The 16,685-nt window shown below is 33.2% G+C and overlaps 1 protein-coding gene and 1 non-coding gene across 2 annotated transcripts in view; one reads left to right on the top strand and one right to left on the bottom strand.

Moving 5' to 3' along the window:
- Rg (rugose) overlaps positions 1-16,685 on the bottom strand; it is a 419,297-nt gene that overhangs the window by 359,176 nt on the left and 43,436 nt on the right. The gene's annotated exons all lie outside the window — the stretch shown is intronic.
- On the top strand, positions 2,647-2,719 carry Trnaa-agc (transfer RNA alanine (anticodon AGC)). Its single transcript has one exon. It is a non-coding gene; the product is annotated as a tRNA-Ala (tRNA).

Here is a 16,685-nt window from a genome sequence, read left to right as displayed (position 1 = left end):
AGAAACTTATTAAAATAAAAAAAGTGATTGATAATTTTTTTTAAGATCAATGAGTATTCGTAAGTTTAATGTTATTATTTTCCTCAAGTCTAAGCTTCAGAAATAAAACGATCAAACTACGAATGGCACTCGGCTCGAACGCTTCTTAATTCAATTTGTTCGGCCTTACATTGTACTTTTTCTTTTCTATATATGTATAGGTATTGAACGTTGTATGTTCTTAAGATTGATCAATCGTGACGTATTTGATATATTGTAAAAATACAAAAAAACTAAAAAGCATCTGACGTAACAATACATTACCTGAAGGTAGACCCGGCGAGACCCGACCGGATGTGGAACGCTTAGCTTTGGCACAGGCCTGGGAGAAGCATGTTTAGCAATGGATGACGATGAAACCTTGCGCTCAGAGTGTTGGGGCCGAATTACTTCGCCAGACATATTTCAAGCACACGAGCATTAGAAACGTATAACGTAGTGTTCCCTGAGCTACACATAGCAACAACTTATGAGTATATGTGACCAGCTCACTTTACCTTCATCTATTCGACCATAACAATCGTTGCTCGCTAAGAAAAAACATATCAATCGATTTGAACAACTCTTAAATATACAACACAACTGTATAGCAGTCCATAGGGAGCAACTTACTTCCAAATATTATTAAGTGCCGTATACCATATTTAATTATTAGTTTTATAATTAAAGTATTAATTTAACCTTAAGAGAAGAGACGAGAGGAGGAGAGAGAGGCTGTTATGCACAATTAAACAGATTTTAAGTTTAATTTGAATTAATTAGTTTTATTATTATGCATCTAATAAAATACGATCGCATACAAGTATACGTTTATTTATGTTAGTAAAGCATACAACCGCCTGACGGTCACTGGCCACTTACATAAATCAATCACAGAAGAATAAATCAATCCTTACACCACCAATGCGACGCCAAACACGGGAAGATCGTCCTATTGTTCGTGTTCTATTTCAATAAACTCAGCTTTTAAATAATCATGAATCAGAACAAGCAAAGGTTATTGTTTGCCTGTAGAATAATTGACGATGTAGATCAATATTTAATTAAATGTTAAAGTTTTTAAAGTTTTAGGAACATTAATAATATGGCAAATATTTGTACATTCGAGCGCGTAACTCCGAGACTTATACCCTTTTCTCGTATAAATGAAACATTTACGAATATAATGAAAAATTTACATAATGTACGTATCGCTGATCGCAATGCCTTCGAGCCGACTGTAACATCTCATTGCGTCAATAAATGAACACGTATGTTATTTAATTCTCAATCCTTTCAGATACAATTGATGAAAACAACGCGCTTAAAAAACCGTTTCTGATACGGTGGCAATACAATTCCCTTGAAATTTGTTATCCTACGGCGACGTTTAGCGACAAATTAAAAGCTATTTCATTAATCGAGACATTCGAAGTTTTATAATAATACATCATTAAATCAGGTAAGTGTAATATTACATGTCTAGAATTACTTGAACTTGACGATTTAATAAGTAACTTAATATTGTATTTGACAAGAACATTTATACTTTACTTGACGCAATATTAACTCGGGAACTTACAAATAGAATTGTGATATCCAAACTGAAATTAACAACACTACAATTAACAGAAAAGCTAAACTAATTTACTTGATGGTAGGGTTTTGTGCAAGCTCTTCTGGGTAGGTACCACCCACTTATCAGATATTCTACCGCCAAACAGCAGTACTCAGTATTGTTGTGTTCCGGTTTGAAGGGTAAGTGAGTGTAACTACAGGCACAAGGAACGTAACATCTTGGTTCCCAAGGTTGGTGGCGCATTGGTGATGTAAGGAATGGTTTATATTTCTTAAAACGTCATTGTCTATGGGCGGTGGTGACCACTTACCATCAGGTGGCCCATTTGCTCGTCCGCTTACCGATATCATACAAAAAAATACATATACAAAGCTATAAATACAAAATAATCTCACAAAAAGGTCTCGAACATATCACTCGCACAATATTTAAAAAACACTAGCGTTTAAATTCCCAGACAACATCCATCCATTTCGTTCCATCGCCGATTTAATGTTAAGATATAAGCATAAAAGACATTGTCGCAATAAGAGGATACATGTATATAACGTCGCATTAAATTTGCATGTTGTGGAGGTATAGTGCACGCGACGTGTTCCAGGAGCCTCGGGCCACGAGGAACAGAGGTGCATTTTATTCAGATTCACTTAGCTTTTGAATATAGCGCTCTGTCGGCTAACGCGATAGTCTGTTTATGTCTTAGATTTAACAAAGTTATATAGGCGTAAACCTTAGTTTAAAAGTCATAATTCAATATTAAGAAAAAATGACAGTTTCAAATATCTTTATTTTCATTGCTCTATTTTTGTGTCTTTTTCATGTTATGCAACAAAGAGTATTATTTTAAATCACTTTTCTAAAAGATTTATTTCATAAATATTTACTACAAATTTCAAGGGAAATAATACATAATGTAATATTTTTAATCAAATTTTAATGCATTATTAAGAAGAAATACTTATACCTTCGCCTAAGACCACTTTTTCTTTATCGCTTATATGTTATTTCCTTTACGCATACATTGCACAATTTTGAACCATAACCACCAAGGGGGCGTAGCTCAGATGGTAGAGCGCTCGCTTAGCATGCGAGAGGTACCGGGATCGATACCCGGCGCCTCCAAATTTATTTTATTATTATTATTATTATTTATTTATTTATTTTTACTATAAATTTGAAAATTATCTACTATATCCTATCAAAATTAATTATTTTCTAAGTCAATTTAGATCACAAATATATTTATAATAAAGCTAGGAAAGATATTAAGACGATATAGACGATTATGCAAATAATAATTAAAACTCGAGAATTATAATTTTATTCAGTAGGTAGTATAAATAGAACCCATCATTACTATAAGTTCTCTTATTACCTTTGATATTAAAGCACTCGAGCTCAGCGAACAGCTCTCAATAATTTTAAATCGTACTGAGAATTTTCAATTAAAATTATATAATTAAACTCGAAATGTTTTCTTTCCCAAATAATAAAACTTATTTTATAGAAACAGGCGTCGGACGCTGATCAATTAAGCGCGAAGCAGCGAGCGCAGCGATTGATATAGGAGTCCTAATTGAAGGAGTACTGCTTTGTCGGATATTGAAGCTGAGAATGACAATCAGATTGACAAGCTTGAGATGTTAATCGTGTCCGGAGCTAACATTAGAGTGGCAGAGTCTCCTCGTGAAACACTGAACCCAAATCTGATTCAATTGAAGTAAATATATGTAAGGAAATATTATGATTTAATTGCTTCTTATTTTTATTCCTATGTATTTAATTGTCGATGATAAGTTCCTACTGAAATTCTTGGCGGTCCTTTTTGATATAATATACATTCCAAACTTTAAATTAAATTCAAAACTTCTCCTACGTAAGCAAGAGCCTACTTTGAATATTTTGATTCGGCACTATATGGTTATTATATCGATTATAAATAGATATTACCAGATGAGCGAGCACGGCATATAATATATAAATTCGAAGAGCGTATAATTTAATCAGCGGTGTCAACGTAGTTAATTGACAAATGAACTGAACCTACACAGGTTATATCTCCCGCACTGTAGAACGTGTTGGTTTTATAAAACATATTTAATTTAAACTGTATAAACCAGCTAGAACGTCTGTCGCTACACAATTAAACAAACGTACACAACACTAACTTCCCGAGTTTAATTTTCTCCATCTTAACTAAGTCCAGGACTGCCGACCGCTAACTGCAGACCGTTTTCATAGCCGTTGCTTGTTCGGAACTAAGTTGTAACCGCTTATTCACAACTGAGAATTTCAAGCTATATATAAAGGTACTCACGTCTTAGTACAATTATTTAGAGGTTTATTAATAGATAGATAAACTGTAATAAAGGGATTTATTTAAAACTTTTCTGTGGAGTAAATAATTTATAACGCTTACGGCTTTAGCTATACCCTGTTTAAGTTAGTTTGATCTTTTTGACAGGCAGGCTAGTGATGAGAAACAGAAAATATAACATAATATATAATAGTCGATGGAACGATGGAATGCGTTATTTAAATTAGAATTAATCAGGTACATAATAAAAATTGCCGTGATATTTGTGTTAAGCAATTACATTTTTAATAAATTCCGCAGTCTGTACTTACTCAAGAAGCTCAACAGACAGGTATCGCTTGTCAATGTGTGTGTTTATGGCATTAAAAAAAGTCTCATTATTACTCTACATCGGAATAGTTGTCTTTGAAAAACCATATAATGGACGATTGTTGGATTTGTAATGAACAATAACTAGGTGTAATTTAATTGCCGTCTTCTCGTCATAATCCACATTCTTTACCGATGAAAATGAAAATGTTTGGATTTGTATTTTTTCGTAATGTGTCGATTTTAACTTTCCACAATAAACATCATACGACAATTTTGATTCCATCTAACAGCCATAAAATGGAAACTAAAATAGAATATGTTTACGAATTGGAGAGTCGAGGTTTTTGCATGAGGAAAAAGGTCTCAGGGCAAGTCTCCTGGGAGTTTTCGAAAGCGGAATTGAATTTTGTCGTAGAAACTAATTTTAATAGACGAATCCCACGGTTCGAATTCGGGGTAACAAGTTGGAAGCGAAAAATATTTACGATATCACAATTATCAGTAATAAATAAACTGCGTGTGTATTATTGTGTCTTAAATTTTAATAAGTGAACGTATAGTGAACGCTTTGAAATAGGCAACGAGCTCGACATGACGCTGCATTCTGACGTCGGGACTCGTCATTCCCTCTTTGCAATTCTGCATTGCTTGCTGGTACTCTTTATAATAATAGAGTTCTTTTTTTATATTAAAAAGCATACTAATATTTAGGGACTTGCCCAAGAATTTCATTGTATCTATGCTGATGTTATAAACGCGAAATCAATTCAATCATATAAGATAGAGCTTGGAATCTAGATAAGGACATAATATGTTAAGGGATTTATAGGGAAATAAATTTAACGCAGAGTCGCGGGGAATAGCTATGTTTTATAATAAAAACGCTCACAGCAAATTATTTGATTCTTATCTGTAAAATTATTTAATGACTAGACAGTATAATAATTATTTTATTAATGAATAATAAATCATATATGTAATAATAACAATATAATAATAATATTTTTTATTTCAAGTATCATCGACTCATTTTGTTAGTAATACAAAACTTAAATATCTATGTTAGTACTTATATATAATACATACTTATAGAAAACAATTTAGTAGATATGTTTAGTTATGTATATGTATATATATATATGGACAGTAATAGTTTGTTAATGAACCTATTAAGTATAAAACGCTTTAAATTGACAATAATTGTCTGTTATCCCTTTCTTCTTCTTCAACACTTCTTTATTTATTTGCCCGCAGGTAAAAAATAACAAAGACAAAAAATACGAAAGTAGGCGCACGTACGCGTCGAGTACCAGGGCGACAAAGATGACAAGGAGTAGTGTGTGACACCCTTGAGTCCTTTTACATTCGTCGTGCGACGTCTTGTGATAAGTGTTATTTTTATTTTAACCAAGTACATATTAGAAATATAATATGCATCATATATATTAAAGATATATCGCTGATCACTTTATAGGTATACTTCTCCGTTTAAACAGTTATTGCAAATTTTAGTTTAATAATAATATTAGTTTAATTTAATGCGCGACAACTAGCGAGAAATACGGAAAACGTAAAGCACGTCATGAAATACTCGCAGCGCCATCTTTGCAACGATGAATGTACCATGACGAAGTTCAAAGTCTGTTAGACTTGAGAAAACATTTTGCTTCTCATCGTGCTTCAGCCCATTTACGATAGATGGCGCTAGTAAACGGGCTCCAAAACTCAACCCTCCCATAATATAGGGAATAATTTCGAAATAAAATGTTCTATTAAATCAGATTCGAATAAATAATAATAACAAAAAAAAATACTAAAACATCTAGTTGAATTTGGATTTAACGTAAAGTTTCTTGATCAGGTTATCACATACCTGTAACAGAAGAAAAAAATAATTAGCGATTTATGATAAGTTAATCAATACAAACTGACGTTGACTATAGTTTTGATATCGTTTAGTAACGCCTATTCAAACTTCTACTAAGTTTTTTTAATTTGTTCTATTTCATATTTTTTCAAAAATACCATCTATAGCAATATTTACGCACAAATAATTACGTGTACGAAATAATTATGAATAAACAACAGAGGCTAATGCATATACATGTATGTATAACATGAAATCCCACCAGGGACCTCCTGACTATTGGTAAATACAGAACCGCCAGTACAAATATTAGGGATGAGAAACGATTACATGGTACTACATTTAGGGAAAGAGTCACATCAACAATAAGCTTAAAATAGATATCGATCATATTCAAAAAATAAAAAATATATATATACATATATTACTAAAAGTACAAACATTTTATCTTAATCAAATGGTATTACTAGTTCACCCATAATGTCAAGGCGAGGTCAGATAGCAATCGCTTTACGTAAAAATTAGGAGAAAGCAGAATTTTCCGAATACCGAACTATTTCAGGTTATTAAAAAAATATATTAAATGCCAAAATATCTACTGCTAACCTCCTCGTGATTTTCAGTTAATCATAGCTTTAATTAGCGTCTCAACGGGAACTTTTTAAATCATACTTTTTAGTTTATTATTTGTTCTATTGTTATTTTTTAATTTAAATTTACAAAATATGGTTCTGAAATATTATAGTGGCAAGTAACAATATTTTTTATTATCTAAGCGTTTCCTCAACAACAACAAAATATTCATTTGAGTAGTCTCCCTCTTTATTAAAATTACAAGTATTTATACAAGCGACGCGGTGCGAGTGAGCCAAAATATGTGTAAATAAGTAATAGAGGTCGACGCGGCCCCGCCGGGACAAGTAATAGGAAGCTCATTAGTAAAGTGCACCGTAGGGCGGTTTTTATTTGCTTTATTTGTTTGACCGACAATTTTATGACGGTTACTGTTTTATCAATATAATTCATTTATTTATATGTCGGTTAAGTTTTTTTGATGTATAACGGCATAATACTTGTTGATCACACGTGTCTTACAGTTTTCTTCTGATGGAAATATGTAATCTCAAAGCCTTTTTACTTGTTGGTAGATCTATGTGATTTTTTTACATGTTGCACGTCTTTGTGTGTATTACACAAACATACAAATTAGTTTTGCTCACTATCAAACTATTTCAATATTTCTTTTTGTAAAAAATGTCCGAAATTTATAAAAAAAAGTACCCTTTAAAAAAGCCATGTTCAACACCTCAATTAGATGAAGAAAAAATGTACACAGTCTCGAGAACGCCCGTTAACGACCTCAACCCCACGGATCATTTGTCACTCGGCGTTAAGACATCTAAACGATCAGGTAGCTTCTCGGTGAAGAGTGATAAGGTTTTTATTTAAAATAATAGCGAACTAATGTGAAATAAACAAATATTATCAAATAGTAATTACTTAACTCTGTATCAAATTTTGTTACGAACAGTTTGTAAAACAGTTAGAAATAATAAACAAAAATTAGGATGAGGATATTAAAAAAAATCAAAATGTATAAAAATTTAATTTAGCTAATGCCGCTAGCTTGATTAATAATGATATAATCACATTTTATGTTTGTAAAGCTCAACACAAAATAAAATGAATAACATTAATGTTCAAAGAGTCTTTAAATAAAAAAAAGTAAATGCATTTATATTTACGAAGCCGCGAATGGCAAAATTTACACTTAAATGAACATAAAACAAATGCGATGTAAGATTGTGCAGCGAATAACATATTAAGATTATCCGGCAGATATGATTATTGAGGTTTTGTTTGCACAAATCATATAAACGACATAACAGAGACAGTAATGTTTTGTATGTACGGAAAATATTAATGTTTTTATGAGAAAATGTGATTCTCTTAACATTGGTACAAGGAACAAACACAATCTTGTTTCTCCTGTTACTCGACCTCATAGAGTCAGCAACTCTTTTGTGGGGCAATGTGTACGCTTCTACAACAGGATCCCAGAAAGCGTTCAAAATGCTTCTGTTGCCAAATTTAAAACGATCGCCTCCTGGCTGTTTCTATTCATCTACAATTATGTATCTAATTAATTTAACAAAAAAAGAAAACAAACCCGCTGAGTTTCTTTCGCCGGTTCTTGTCAGGTCAGGGTGTTCCTTTTTCCGAACCGGTGGTAGTGTTTAATTTGACCATCAATAAGTAAGTGTAATGCTTCTATGTTGAATAAAGGAATTTTGAGTTTGAGTTTGAGTTGGATTTAAGATTATTTCCTGCGTCTTAGTAGGCGTTACGCATCTTGGAGAAGTCAATTGTAACTGCGTAGAAAAACTTTACATAATGTGATGTCCACTCAACTGATTTCTAAGACGGCGCATTAACAACGGCGACTCGCCAACTCCATGTGCAGCCTACGAACAAGTAACTAGACCGACGAGACACTTCACTTAGATAATACGTAATGTAAATAAATAAACGTTTGCCTAATAACTTTCGCGATCCTGCGTCATACCCATGTTCGAGTTCACTTCAACACCCACGCGTCTCGTCGTGACATTCATGAAGGATCTGAGCTCACTAGCTTTGGATACGGAGATCTCACTGGGTTGTTAACTGAATATGATACTTAGATTTCTGTCTACAATATTGTGCTTTGATTATATACGAATTATTATAATACAATGATAGCATATTAAAGTAACCGATTTGTACCTACAATTTGAAAAATGAAATAGGCAAAGTCTGAAATCAGAATCACTGTCGACAATACGTACTCCTACAACGATAATTATGGCAGACCGAAAATCGGTCAATTATAATTATCAATGTATAGAGATTACATCATAGTTCACAATGCCGCGACAGGTCTCGCCTCGCAACGCATGCAACACAACCGTAAGTGTTAAATGCTCTGCGACATAAATCTCAATCCTCAATCGTCGTTGCCTTTTATGTATATCCGTCCTCTACCTTTTAGTTTTAATTAGCACCGGCCTTTATTTGCATTACAAAGTTGTAATGTACGATACAATGTGCGGTTAACACAGATTACCTTCTCATACACGAACGCAACGAATACATAACAAGCCAATAAAACAATTAATTATTATTCATTAGTAACTTCATTTTGCTGCAATAAAGTTTGCTCGACATCTATATTTATCTGAGCTGTGCGTTTAACTATACAACTCCAGGCCAACACTGCTCTCCGGAATTGTCAAATATCAATAGATGCCCTTTATTGACTGAAAAGTTATTGGGTATATAAACGCTACAACTCGAAGCAGCGGAGCAGCAACCACGAACGTCTAAGTGCAGACAAATTGCCGTCGTCGTGATTAATTACCATATATAGCCATATATAATCCTGGCTCGATATGTTAGATATTAAAGTGATTAAAGTCACGTAGAATCATCTGATTTAATTTAAATTGTGACCATATGTAATTTTTTTTAATCTTTAATAATAACTAATCGTACTGAGCTCTCATGAAACGTAAAATGAAACAAAAGTTTAAAAAGTTAATAATTGATATAGTGTGATTGTTATAGACGTACATACACGTCTATATTCGTTCATTAAGCAGGGAACACCTACTTATTTGTGTGCTATTGTAATGACTAATTTCCAGTATATTTTATAAGTGTCCTATCAAAAGTAGAATTGAGCTGTACCTTTGAATCGTTTGCTTGATTAGAGCATAAATGCCGACAAAGAAAATCCGAGAGTTCAGGTTAGGAATCGATTAAGAGATTTAACAGATATACAGATATTACTGCTTCATCGGCTGCGCAATATCGGAAGGCACGAAAATGTTTCAATGAAAGATTCGCAACAAATACAAAGTAGGTACGTTCTAAAATGATACGATTCGATAATCGAACGATAATTTTGATTTTACCAACTCCAAAAAAAGGAGGAGGTTATCAATTCGGTTGTTTTTTTTTTTCTATTATATTCATATATTTTACATCAGAACGCCGTCATTTATGAACCGAATTGGAACATTATTTTTGGAACAAAATTCTTTTACCCGGCTTACTTCTATTAAATTGTCATTTAATAATTCTCAAACATTGTTAATTTGTTTTATTGTGTCTGTTATTTAATACATAATATGGCGTATTAATTAAGTAAAGTTATTATTTTTTATGTGATTTTTTTAATATTACATATTTATAACGACGACCTCCGTAGTCGAGTAGTGTGTACATCCATTTTCATGGGTACGTACTCCGAGGTCCCGGGTTCGATTTCCGGCCGAGTCGATGATGAAAAAGCTCATTAGTTTTCTATAAGGTCTTGGGTCTGGGTGTTTGTGGTACCGTCGTTACTTCTGATTTTCCATAACATAACACTTGCATTTGCTTTAGCTACTTGGATTGGGATCAGAGTAATGTATGTGATGTTGTCCAATATTTATTAATTTATAACGACATAGTTAAAAATGTTCACATTCGTTTATTTAACTTAAGCTTAAGCCGAGATTTTTTATCCGAATTTTAAATCAGTGCTACTCAAATGATTCAGCTGAAACTTTGCAGTTTTCGTGACAACCCAATTTAGTATAAGCACCATTTTATTCGTTTCAGCACATTGTTTTAAATTCAAATTATTTTATTCAATGTAGATGCATAACATTAACTTATTGTAAAGATAATTCTTTACAATAAATTAATTACCGGTTTACAATTTACAATTATGATTAAGAAATAGCCAAGAGGCGATTTTTTCATTCCCAAAGTGGAGTAAATTAAACATTTATGTAAATTTATTTTTATTACTTTTAACGTTTTTTGTTTTTTTTTTACCAAACACATTTTTACAAACATTTAATATTTTGGATATTTAAACTAAAGAATTAAAAAAAAAATTATAATAAGCACTAAGTAGATGTCAAATTGTTTGCAGTAGGTAGGTACAGTAAAAATAAGTCTCAGTACCTGATCTGAACCGTAATATAAAATGAAGATTAAAGACTAACACAATGGGCACATTAAGATTCGCTAGAGGGGAGGGTAGTAATGAAAATGGGTTTAAAATGAGCATTGCGATGTCCAGCTCGGGAACCTCTAGAGTAAAACCGGATAACGACGGGATTGTTGCAGTAATGGCTTCTTAGAACAAACACGCTGCAGACATCCGGCCCATTCATGGCTATTATATTAGAATGGTCGCTTTTATTGCGGCACAATAATAATAAAATACTACGTATACTTGTTAGATAACTAGGACAAGGTCCAAAATATGGACCATCAAAGGGCAAGCAATTACCTTAACCCATGAACATGACACAGCTACACGCATGCTCTACATTGCAATGCGACATCAATCCTTACTCATAATTTAGAATATAGAGACATCGTGCCTCTCAGTCACTTGTTCAATGCGCTCTCTATGCGAAAACTCAATTATATAAGTTATTCAAAGTGAAATAGAGCTACAACTGGTAAGACATCCTTTATCTCAACATCTTTGTTTCTTAATGAACAAATTTAATAAACCAGTTATTTGCGAAGGAAACTTAGTCTTAGTCCATAATCTATAAATACAATTCTTGTGAGATAAACAAGAGCAATAATAACAAGATCGCTGTACGGCTACAGCCCGACAGACGTGCACTTTTCATACACCTAAAAACGTTGACAAGTACGTCGACTATCGATTTGACACATACATATTCTATTCATGGGGCATGCGGGTCGCATTGTGCACACATTACGTCGATACTGCTGCTTGCATTTCTGAACTGAGACAAGCTGGAACTATTGAACTACTATTAAATTGTTTACCAACTTGCCCCAAGTTCTCAGCTAAGTTATAGCCCGTATATGTATGTGTATGTTACAAGCTTTGTTTGAAATTACTCATGAATCACGTTAAATGGATGTACATTAAACCAACATTCAAGTCCTTTATGCAAGACTCACATAAAGTTTTTAACTGTTCAGTTACTGTTGCATCTTTTTTGTGCCTTATTGTTACAACGATAACGTAATAAATTTTGTATATAAGCTGTTGATTATTTTTTCCCATAATTTGAGACAATTTATTAAAACAATAATTGAGTTATATTGTAAGAATATCATTATATTTTGTTCCTACTAGATAAAATTCATTATTTTTTGTATGTCGTGATTGTATTTCGGATGTGGTGTACTCACTCACAACTTATTTAAATTATTCTAGACTCCGTTGTGCCATTATTGCACGACCGAAATGAAACCTTTACAATATAATTAAATGAACAGAGAGACAACCCACGAGTCTTGTCGCCGACGCAGTAAAGCCAACAACTGTCGTATAGATGACATTTTAAAATCTTTATCTAAAGTCATAATCGTGTTTCCTGATATAAATAATTGTTATAATATTGATAAGGTATCAGATAAAGTGTTACATTTCGTTGGTCAATTCTAGTAACTGACATTTATTAGTCCTTAGTTTCACATCAATTCTTATCTGTCTGTGTAATGATAAAGTATTCTTAAACATAGGGCTTATAATAACGAGTTATCAAGTTGCTCATACAAACGATATTGTTCCGATGACCTGATCTATAAAGCAAAAACTTCTCACTCACCAGTGTCTTAATCGATAAGGTCTAAAATCGAAAGTGATTTTTAGGAACATTTCTTATTCTTTGCCATCTTTTACAAAGAGAGATACTTCAATGATTAAGTAATTTTTATAACATTAAGTGTATTGATATTAAATAGATATTGTATTGTAAGTCATTATATATAATATAATATTATGTTATCTATCCAATGTAATGAGTATTTTTATTTTATAGAGAATTTTTTTAGTTAACGAGTTGTGGCACCGGAATGTTTTAGAAATAAAATTAAACATACGACTCTAATTAAATGAAATAGTCGATCGAACAATCCATATTATAAAAGCATTAATAAAAGGTAAAGTCAATTAATATACAAATAAGTCGCGGAGGTGTCGGGTCTGAGGTGCGATGTGTATCTGCATAATATATAACTTGCCCTGTAAGGACCCGGAGTCACTAGGAATCATTATATTTATGTCATTTATTTATTTTGCTTTATGATTTGCACAAAACTTTATTATTCTTTATATTACAAATAAAGTTTACGTTTGATGTCGATAGCATTTAATTAATACATCGTAAAACTAGTAATAAAGCTATAAGCTCTTTCTACAGCGTTCACAAACGCTATGTATTTCATTTTTCCGCACTCGCCAAACCAGAATGCATTAAATTAAACTAGCGCTCCGCTTTCAATAAATGTAATAAACCAAAACACAGCGTGTAATAAAAAAAATGGACTTCAATCGGTCGGAGGTATCAAAGGATGATTTAAGCATGCCATAAATTCTGTTCCCGGAATGAAAGGAAGTAAATAGGTTCTTGTAATAAAAGCTCATCTAGTGGAATGGCTCCCACTGAGGACTCGGGCAGATCCGGAGAGCGATCGCCCAGGTCTCAAGACCACTCGTTAAGTAAACACTGTGTCTATACTAAAAACAATCTTACACCAAACGCGTAAGACACATTATACGAAAGAGCAAGCTGAAAAGAAATAATACAAGTTAAACTTTCGGATTAAAGTGCTTGATTCCATTTTAACTTTATATAATTGTCGTGGAAGCAGACTTCATTCTGGCTCATTTAGTTTAACTGCTTTTCTGATAAATTAATATTTCAGGTACATTTTGTACCTTACTTACCGAAATAATAATTATACCCAATTTAATTTTAGCTTGTTTGTTTATTTTATAAATAAATGCGTGGTCTGCACAAGTACAAACCTACATTTTTAGTAGGTGGACGATAAAATGGCCACCCATAGACATTGACGCTTTAAGAAATATTAACCATTCCTTACATCGCCTATGCGCCACCAACCTTGGGGGCTGAGATGTTATGTCCCTTGTGCCCGTAGTTACACTGACTCACTCATCTTTCAAACGTGAAACAACAATACTAAGCATTGTTGTCTGTGGCAGAATATTTTATGAGTGGGTGGTGCCTACCCAGACGGGTTGGCACAGAGCCCTGCCACCACGTAAGTATGAGGTAAATGAAAACAATAATTTAATAACGAACTATGCCATATAATCGGAGTACAAACGAAGTATTTACTTTTTATTTTTAATTAATTAATACGTTTAATCAATCTGTGTTTATAATAATATAATTCCAATATTTGATCACTTAAATTTCCTGATAGAAAACAAGCAACAGGCTTATAATCACGTTCACTCAGGTTAGTAGGTGTCGGTGTTCGTTGAAATATGAATGTAACGAGAGCTCAATGCGAGCAATTGGTGCGACTGGCGATATCAAAGCCTCTCTTTTGACTATTCACATGTTTTCGTCGTACGGAAGCTTGCGCTCCGCCCGGAGCGGCGATAGATTGATCCATTTAAACGAGAGGTAGTCTTTGAAATGTTATGACGGTAATGAATTGCTGCAGCATTCATTTGATTGCTCTGAACCAACCATTTCGTAGAACTAAAGCGAAAACACTTAAAGGAGGTGGTGTAATAAAGTAATTTCTAATATAAATAAAAAAATACATGTTTTTTGTTTCTATACATCGGACACACTATGACGATAGTATCGTAATATTAATGTGATATATTAAAGTATTTAATTATTATATAATTAAATTAAATTTTATTAATAAGTGAAAACATATAAAAGGCACCTAAAGTGTAACAAATAGTTATTACTTTTTTATTCTACTTCCGTATACACGATAATCACCGGGGATCAAATTAATATGAACGCGACTCCACACCAAGTAATGAACAAATTAAAATGTAAAACTTCACAGTCTACCTACTTCAATCTTAGTCACGGATAAGAGGGGAAGGTGGAGGAGAGAAAAACGGGAGCATATTGGAGGAGGTTATTGGATCCCGATGAAATATTGATGAAGTTACAGCCCTCTAATGTAAATATAGAACCTTTAGACCTACTCGAAACGCGAAGTTTATCGCTTAACTTTCACTTAGTATCCATTGCGCTCATAATATCGTTACATCATTAATATGTCCGTCCACATCCCACATCATTAGATCGAAACAACCTCCCTACATATATCGTTGGTATGGCTAGTTAGATACGCATATATGTGAAAGTAAAGAAAACTCATTTTGAGCAGGAGTACCATGATTATTTTCACTATGTCCAACGAACAAGTTCTGCTGTACGTACATCGATTCAAGTTCGTCGCTCTAGAAAATGCAATGCAACGCATTCGGTTGGAGACAAACATATTTTAAGTAAATAGAGCTGCTCTTTCATTGCCCTTTGCAGTCGCACGCTGGACGGAAAAACGGACTTTTCACTTTTTACACATCGCCACAAGGCTCGTTAAAAACTCACACCAGAAATATATTTTACGCGGCTGTGTGGCTTGTTAGTTGGCCGACAAGTTCGCCCAAGCCTTTATTAATGGTTAGTCAACAAAATAACTAAAGTGTACGTTAGAGAAAATAGCGAGTTTTATTTACACTGAACTTATTACGTGTATTCCTTATTTACCTTCTTTCATATTACCTGTCTTTATGACCGCAAGTAATAGCGGAACTAATCCAATTTTCGTCCAATCAAAGATGTTTCTACGCATGTATGTGTATGTACGTTATAAATATATTTTAACAAAATTGATTATGTAAAGTATTAAATAAGGCTTATTCAGTAGTTAAAATTTACTGAAATCTAACATCGACAAAACATGCATCCGACGTTTGCGTGAGTCAAGTTGCAATGCTAGTAGTATAAGAAGATCACGCGGGACCGTTTATTTACCACGATTTGAAATCGTCGGAGCTATAAAACGTTGTATCGCTGTATCTTATAATTGAGACCACAATCGGTTTTCTATTGTGGAGTTAAAAGTTCCAGCGCCCGCGAAGTTGTTGTTGACCGCGCTTCAACAAAAGCCTTCGATAACAAAACGGGTGCTTGTCTACCTTTGACAACACTTGTAAAAACACTTCAACTAAAACTTAAACATTGTTTTACATAAACCGATCTAAATCTCGGTGAATTGATCGATCTTGATCCCAGATATTAATAACATACCCAAACTTGTTAAATAATTCTAAATTTAATAATTCACATTTGATAAAACTCCATAACACACAGCTACAAGCAAAAACTGTCATTAGTAAAGTTAGTTTGTTGAATCGGAAAGTCACATAATCCGCTTTTTATTCCGGAAATTTCACAGAACATAGTACGTCTAAAACTATAATAATAAAATAAACCAAAATAAAACAAGTATTTAACAAGTTAATTTTGGTACCAAACCAGATTACTTTTTAAGCGTAAGATGAGAATTTAAAATGTTATTCGAACAATATTATTGTTGCATATAAATGTTACTGCAACGCAAATCTTCAGACATAGTATTCCGCATAAGCTGAACTGTAGCACGCTACGAGCTTGGCTACGTTCGTAGACTGCAGCGTGTCGACAGATAAGCCCGTCTCGCTTCGTAGAGCATTGACAGAGCTACGCGGCGACTTGTAAGGATTTATATTCGTT

Source organism: Vanessa tameamea, chromosome 22 (genome assembly GCF_037043105.1).
Source record: "Vanessa tameamea isolate UH-Manoa-2023 chromosome 22, ilVanTame1 primary haplotype, whole genome shotgun sequence".
In the NCBI taxonomy this organism is placed as follows: Eukaryota; Metazoa; Arthropoda; class Insecta; order Lepidoptera; family Nymphalidae; genus Vanessa; species Vanessa tameamea.
Note: the sequence above shows the minus strand (reverse complement) of the source record. Positions and strands in the feature narration are given on the sequence as shown.